We start from the raw sequence: 8,649 nt of genomic DNA on the forward strand, positions 1-8,649 counted from the left end.
ATTACTGAATCCTTACCATCTTCTGCTTGTGATTTGGCCAGGATCTCCTTAAAATAAAGCTTCTGTATCAAGGCCCTGGTGGCTCAGACAGTAAAGCGTCTGTCTACAATGTGGGAGACCTGGGTTCCATCCCTGGGTTGGGAAGATCCGCTGGAGAAGGAAATGGCAATCCACTCCAGTACTATTGCCTGGAAAATCCCATGGACAGAGGAGCCTGGTAGGCTACAGTCCATGGGGTCGCAGAGTTGGACACGACTGAGTGACTTCACTTTCCTTTCCTTATCAAGGCCACCAAGTCAGTATCCTTATTACAAAATGGTGATAAAGAGATTTAGAACATTCTTTTTCTGTAATAGGCTTTTGAACATGTTATCTTATATCAGAGAGAAATGGATGATCCTTTTCTGTTTATATTCTTACTATGGCAAACTATGAACACTCTCTCCATTTCCATTTAGTTAGACAGAAGCCTTAGGCTGACTTGATGGGTGTCATATGAATAGAGATACAAAAGAGGAAAACATAAGTTAAATAATTCTAAAAATATTCCCCACCTTACAAAATTTGAGAGCACCTCCACTGAGATAACTGAAGTGGCATATTAGAAGGTCAGGAGTGATCAGTGATGGTTATCATGAGTATCAGAGAGAAATGAAGGAGAAGAGGAATATCTGTCCTTAAATTTTCCATCCTTGAGATAGTTTATATATAACAGTGGTATAAATTTCATTTCTTCTGATAATCAGAAAGCATTTCATATGCCTGCTCTGAAAAATGTTTTAAAGCTGAAAGTTTTCCTACACATGCAGTTTGGTTGGGTTTTCACAGTGTGTTTAATCCTGTTGATGTGGGAGTTGAGGTGATGTGAAAGCATTTTTGTGTCATTGTTTTATTTTTCTTCTTCTTTTAACCATTAACTCCCTTATGTTATTTGAGATCATAAACACAATTTTGGGAACATGCCTTTCAGCGCAAATTGCCTAATTTAGTGTTTTTATGACTCTCTTCTCTACTTCCCTGAATCAATTTTTATTTTGTGCTTCTTCCATATGGCACTGTATTTTCTATATCTTTCAAAGGTAATCAACTTATGATGGACAATATAAGATACTATTTGGGTGATGAAACCTGTCAAATTCTCAGTGTGGTTTTTATTATCATTTACAGTTTGAGAATAAAGTGTAGGTCGTAAACTCTCAGTTAACTTTCTGCCTCATTCCTGACTTTGATAGCCTAGAAGATTACTTATATGCATTCTAAAAGTGAGAAGCATGTAGAACCAAGATCTTTAGGCTTTGGTATATTCTCCATGTTTTCATCTATTCCAAATATCAAGGAACCAAATTTAAGTATGACCTCTCCAAGACCTCTCCATCTCAAACCACCCTATCCTATTCTTACTGTCTTAAACCCTGTCGGCCTCATTTATGTCCTTTGGGAGTTTTGCGTTTCAGTATTCTCTGTCAGGCTTCCGGGTGGCTTGGTGGTAAAGAATCTATCTGCCAGCTTAAGAGATGTGCATTCAGTCCCTGGGAGGGAAAGATTCCCTGGAGAAGGAAATGGCAACTGGCTCTAGTATTCTTGCCTGGGAAATTCCATGGACAGTGGAGTCTGGTGGTCTACGTTCCATGGGGTTGCAAGAGTCAGACATGGGCTTTTGTTTGTTGAAAGATTTCTCATTACAGTTTGAATTTTTTGTGCTTATGATGGGTCTGTTAAGATTTTCCATTTCTTCCTGGTTCAGTTTTGGAAAGTAGTACTTTTCTAAGAATTTGTCCATTTCTTCCAAGTTGTCCATTTTATTGGCATATGGTTGGTGATAGTAGTCTCTTATGATCCTTTGTATTTCTGTGTTCTCTGTTGTGATCTCTCCATTTTCATTTCTAATTTTGTTGATTTGATTTTTCTCCCTTTGTTTCTTGATGAGTCTGGCTAATGGTTTGTCAATTTTATTTATCTTCTCAAAGAACCAGCTTTTGGCTTTGTTGATTTTTCCTATAGTCTCTTTTGTTTCTTTTGCATTTATTTCAGCCCTAATTTTTAAGATTTCTTTCCTTCTACTAACCCTGGGGTTCTCCAATTCTTCCTTTTTCAAGTTGCTTTAGGTGTTCAGTTCAGTTCAGTCACTCACTCGTGTCTGACTCTTTGCGATCCCATGAATCACAGCACGTCAGGCCTCCCTGTCCATCACCAACTCCCGGAGTTCACTCAAACTCATGTTCATCAAGTCAGTGATGGCATCCAGCCATCTCATCCTCTGTTGTCCCCTTCTCCTCCTGCCCTCAATCCCTCCCAGCATCAGGGTCTTTTCCAATGAGTCAACTCTTCGCATGAGGTGGCCAAAGTATTGGAGTTTCAGCTTCAGCATCATTCCTTCCAAAGAACACCCAGGACTGGTCTCCTTCAGAATGGACTGGTTGGATCTCCTTGCAGTCCAAGGGACTCTCAAGAGTCTTCTCCAACACCACACTTCAAAAGCGTCAATTCTTCAGTGCTCAGCTTTCTGCACAATCCAACTCTCACATCCATACATGACCACTGGAAAAATCATAGCCTTGACTAGACGAACCTTTGTTGGCAAAGTAATGTCTCTGCTTTTGAATACGCTATCTAGGTTGGTCATAACTTTCCTTCCAAGGAGTAAGCGTCTTTTAATTTCTTGGCTACAATCATCATCTTTAGTGATTTTGGAGCCCCAAAAAATAAAGTCTGACACTGTTTCCATGGTTTCCCCCTCTATTTGCCATGAAGTAATGGGACCAGATGCCATGATCTTCGTTTTCTGAATGTTGAGCTTTAAGCCAACTTTTTCAGTCTCCTCTTTCACTTTCATCAAGAGGCTTTTTAGTTCCTCTTCACTTTCTGCCAGAAGGGTGGTGTCATCTGCATATCTGAGGTTATTGATATTTCTCCCTGCAATCTTGATTCCAGCTTGTCCTTCTTCCAGCCCAGCATTTCTCATGATGTACTCTGTATATAAGTTAAATAAACAGGGTGACAATATACAGCTTTGATGTACTCCTTTTCCTATTTGGAACCAGTCTGTTGTTCCATGTCCAGTTCTAACTGTTGCTTCCTGACCTGCATACAGGTCTCTCAAGGGGCAGGTCAGGTGGTCTGGTATTCCCATCTCTTTCAGAATTTTCCACAGTTTATTGTGATCCACACAGTCAAAGGCTTTGGCATAGTATGGCAAAGCAGGAATAGATGTTTTTCTGGAACTCTCTTGCTTGGAGAATTTTGAGCATTACTTTACTAGCGTGTGAGATGAATGCAATTGTGCAGTAGTTTGAGCATTCTTTGGCCTTGCCTTTCTTTGGGATTGAAATGGAAACTGACCTTTTCCAGTCCTGTGGCCACTGCTGAATTTTCTAAATTTGCTGGCATATTGAGTGCAGCACTTTCACAGCATCATCTTTCAGGATTTGGAATAGCTCAACTGGAATTCCATCACCTCCACTAGCTTTGTTAGTAGTGATGCTTTCTAAGGCCCACTTGACTTCACATTCCAGGATATCTGGCTCTAGGTGAGTGATCACATTATCATGATTATTTGGGTCGTGAAGATCTTTCTTGTAGAGTTCTTCTGTGTATTCTTGCCACCTCTTCTTAATATCTTCTGCTTCTGTTAGGTCCATAGAATTAGGTTATTTATTTTGCTTTTTTCTTGTTTCTTGAGGTAAGCCTGTATTGCTATGAACCTTCCCCTTAGCATTGCTTTTACAGTGTCCCATAGGTTTTGGATTGTTGTGTTTTCATTTTTATTCATTTCTGTGCATATTTTGATTTCTTTTTTGATTTCTTCTGTGATTTGTTGGTTATTTAGCAGCATGTTGTTCAGGCCCTATATGTTGGAATTTTTAATAGTTTTTATCCTATAATTGAGATCTAATCTTACTGCACTGTGGTCAGAAAAGATGCTTGCAATGATTTCAATTTGTTTGAATTTACCAAGGCTAGATTTATGGCCCAGAATGTGATCTATCCTGGAGAACATTCCATGTGCACTTGAGAAAAAGGTAAAATTCATTGTTTTGGGATGAAATGTCCTATAGATATCAATTAGGTCTAACTGGTCTATTGTATCATTTAAAGTTTGTGTTTCCTTGTTAATTTTCTGTTTAGTTGATCTATCCATAGGTATGAGTGGGGTATTAAAGTCTCTCACTATTATTGTGTTATTGTTAATTTTCCCTTTCATACTTGTTAGCATTTGTCTTACATATTGGGGTGCTCCTGTGTTGGGTGCATATATATTTATAATTGTTATATCTTCTTGGATTGATCCTTTGGTCATTATGTAGTGTCCTTCTTTGTCTCTTTCACAGCCTTTGTGTAAAGTCTATTTTATCTGATATAGTATTGCTACTCCTGCTTTCTTTTGGTCTCTATTTGTGTAGAATATCTTTTTCCAGTCCTTCACTTTCAGTCTGTATGTGTCCCTTGTTTCGAGGTGGGTCTCTTGTAGACAACATATATAGGGGTCTTGTTTTTGTATCCATTCGGCCATTCTTTGTCTTTTGGTTAGGGCATTAACCCATTTATATTTAAGGTAATTATTGACAAGTATGATCCCACTGCCATTTACTTTATTGTTTTGGGTTCGAGTTTATACACTCTTTCTGTGTTTCCTGTCTAGAGAAGATCCTTTAGCATTTGTTGGAGAGCTGGTTTGGTGGTACTGAATTCTCTCAGCTTTTGCTTGTCTGTAAAGCTTTTGATTTCTCCTTCATATTTGAATGAGATCCTTGCGGGTTACAGTAATCTGGGCTGTAGTTTATTTTCTTTCATCACTTTAAGTATGTCTTGCCATTCCCTTCTGGCCTGAAGAGTTTCAAGATTAGCTATTATCCTAACAAGTGGTTCTGGGAAAACTGGTCAACCACTTGTAAAACAATGACACTAGAACACTTTCTAACACCATACACAAAAATAAACTCAAAATGGATTAAAGATCTACACATAAGACCAGAAACTATAAAACTCCTAGAGGAAAACATAGGCAAAACAGTCTCTGACATAAACCACAGCAGGATCCTCTATGACCCACCTCCCAGAATATTGGAAATAAAAGCAAAAATAAGCAAATGGGACCTAATTAAAATTAAAAGCTTTTGCACAACAAAGGAAACTGTAAGCAAGGTGAAAAGACAGCCTTCAGAATGGGAGAAAATAATAGCAAATGAAGCAATGGACAAAGAATTAATCTCAAAAATATACAAGCAACTCCTGCAGCTCAATTCCAGAAAAATAAACGACCCAATCAAAAAATGGGCCAAAGAACTAAACAGACATTTCTCCAAAGAAGACATACAGATGGCTAACAAACACATGAAAAGATGCTCAACATCACTCATTATCAGAGAAATGCAAATCAAAACCACCATTTCAGGCCAGTCAGAATGGCTGCGATCCAAAAGTCTATAAGCAATAAATGCTGGACAGGGTGTGGAGAAAAGGGAACCCTCTTACACTGTTGGTGGGAATGCAAAGTAATACAGCCACTATGGAGAACAGTGTGGAGATTCCTTAAAAAACTGGAAATAGAACTGCCATATGATCCAGCAATCCCACTGCTGAGCATACACACTGAGGAAACCAGAATTGAAAGAGACACGTGTACCCCAATGTTCATGGCAGTACTGTTTATAATAGCCAGGACATGGAAGTAACTTAGATGTCCATCAGCAGACGAATGGATAAGAAAGCTGTGGTACATAAACACAATGTACCATTATAAAGAATACATTTGAATCAGTTCTAATGAGGTGGGTGAAACTGGAGCCTATTATATAGAGTGAAGTAAGCCAGAAAGAAAAACACCAGTACAGTATAGTAATCCATATATATGGAATTTAGAAAGATGGTAATGATAACCCTGTATGTGAGACAGCAAAAGAGACACAGATGTATAGAACAGTCTTTTGAACTCTGTGAGAAAGGGAGAGGGTGGGATGATTTGGGAGAACAGCATTGAAACATGTATATTATCATATGTGAAATGAATCGCCAGTCCAGGTTTGATGCAGAATACAGGATGCTTGGGGCTGGTGCCCTCGGATGACCCAGAGGGATGGGATGGGGAGGGAGGTGGGAGGGGATTCAGGATGGGGAACATAGGTACACCCTTGTATGGCAAAACCAATACAATATTGTAAAGTAATTAGCCTCCAATTAAAATAAATAAAAGAGTCAGACATGACTTAGTGACTAAACATTCTCTGCCATAAATGTGGCTACCTTCGGTTTTGATAAGGTTTGTTCAAATCAAAATGTCATCTCTTCACACAGTTCTTCTCTGACTTCCCTAACCAAACTGTGCAGCTTTCCACGCCAAGCTCCTTTCACCAGTCACACTTTATTAAGTTGTGGTTTTTATTTCCATATAACACTTATCACTGTTGTTTGATAGCATGGCCATAATAAAGTGCCACAGACTGAGGAAACTTAACAGACTTTTATTTTCTCAGTTTTGGAGGCTAATAAGTTTGAGATAATTCCTTCTAAGAACTATTTACATGGCTTGTAGATAGCCATCTCCATTGTCTTTATACAGTCTTCCCTCAGTGTTTATGTCCAAATTTCCTATTTCTATAAAGAAACAATAATAACTGGATTAAAGCCCACCCTAATGACCAGATTTTAGTTGAATTAACTCTTAAAGTCCATATATCTGAGAGTAGTCATATTCTGAATTTGGATTCCAACATCAGAATTTTTCAGGGTGGGGACACAATTCAACTATCAATAACAACTAGTAGAATCTAAAATAATATGGTCCTCTTCTTTATTTACTTTTTTCCCCTTTTCATCCATCATCCCCACTGGAAATGAAGTGTCATGAGGTCAGGGCTTTATCTGTTTTTCTCCACAGTCTACCAGTACTACATATACTAATACCTGACTCAAGAGCAAAGGGTCAAAGCTTAATCTAAATTAAGCAGAAATATGATACATCATCTTGAATTCTAAGATTTACTCATTACTGGCATTACTAAAATTCTCTGGCTGCTTCCTCTGCTTTGTGAATATAATGAAACATAATACAGGAACATTATGTGAAGTTTAGGAATTTCTTTTTTTTTAATTTATTTATTTTAATTAGAGGCTAAATACTTTAGGAATTTCTTGTTCTGAGCTTATAACCTGAGATACGTGGTTAATGCTCAAGCAATAGCTACCTTTCCCCTCTGTTGGTACCCGTTCTTTGTGATTTGATACTATTATAGATTTCTAGAGGCCAGATGGCTGGTAAAACATTATTTCTGGGTATATCTGTAGGGATGTCTCTGAAAGAGATTTGCATCTGAATCAGTAGACTGAGTACAAGAGACTGCCTTCACCAATGCAGATGGACATCATCCAACCCACTGAGGGTCTGAATAGAACAAAAAAGTGAATTTGTCTCTCAGAGCTGAGATAATCCATCTTCTCCTGCCCTTGGATGTAAGTGCTCCTGTTTCCTGGGATTTTGAATCAGCAGAGCTTGTAACAGAGACCACATGATTGTTAATCCTCCTGATTCAGACTGAATCACACCACTGGCTTTCCTGGTTCTCCAGCTTACTCTTACACATACCTATATAGCTATATCTATCATATTGGTTCTGTTTCTCTGGGACATCCTGAAAAAGCTAGCATCTCTGGTTCTTTCTTGGTTTATTTATTCTTCCCTATAAAAGACCTTTCTGTTTAACTTTTGAGAGTCTTGAAAATCTTAGGTGAGAGATTTCTCCCTATTGGAATTGTCTTCCTCCCCTTATTGATATTTTTAATATATAAGTCTCTCCTTAGCTAAGCTTGAAATTTTTTTTGTTTTTTTTTTTGGCATGCTGTGCAGCATATTCCTTAATTCCCAATCAAGGATTGAATTCAAGCCCCATAGGTGGGGTGCACAGAGTCTTAACCACTGAGCCACTAGGAAAGCTCCCTGAATGTGTTTTTTATTTTATAAGTGTGTCATTGAAAATTCATTTGTGTATTACTTGAAGACAAGAAAATACAACATGGATTTGTTGTCCTATAATTTGTCTTGGTCTTTGCATGAGTTTAAAATGAGAAAGTAAAGACTGTTCCAAGGACAGTTTTGCTTCTTCCTAACTATTTTTGATAAGATTAAATTTTAGCAGCTACTGCTGACTACTATCGGAGAAGGCAATGGCACCCCACTCCAGTACTCTTGCCTGGAAAATCCCATGGACGGAGGAGCCTGGTAGGCTGCAGTCCATGGGGTCGTGAAGAATTGGACACGACTGAGCAACTTCACTTTCACTTTTCACTTTCATGAATTGGAGAAGGAAATGGCAACCCACTCCAGTGTTCTTGCCTGGAGAATCCCAGGGATGGGGGAGCCTGCCGTCTATGGGGTCGCACAGAGTCGGACACGACTGAAGTGACTTAGTAGCAGCAGCGGCTGACTACTGTATAGAATACATTTGCATTTTAGAATGCATACTACTACTTTTTCTTATGGTTTTTCCATATAAATATTATATCTGAAAGTATTTACAACTGAGAACTTGGTCAGGTTAAGGAAAATTGATTGGCTTCATGCTGATTACCGAGTGAATGGTGTTGTTTCAGGAATCAAAATTTCTAACAAAATTTTTTTTTTGTTAGGTTGCTAATGAGTTAGAAGAGGTAATATGA

The sequence above is a fragment of the Bos indicus genome, chromosome 7 (assembly GCF_029378745.1).
Source record: "Bos indicus isolate NIAB-ARS_2022 breed Sahiwal x Tharparkar chromosome 7, NIAB-ARS_B.indTharparkar_mat_pri_1.0, whole genome shotgun sequence".
NCBI lineage: Eukaryota > Metazoa > Chordata > Mammalia > Artiodactyla > Bovidae > Bos > Bos indicus.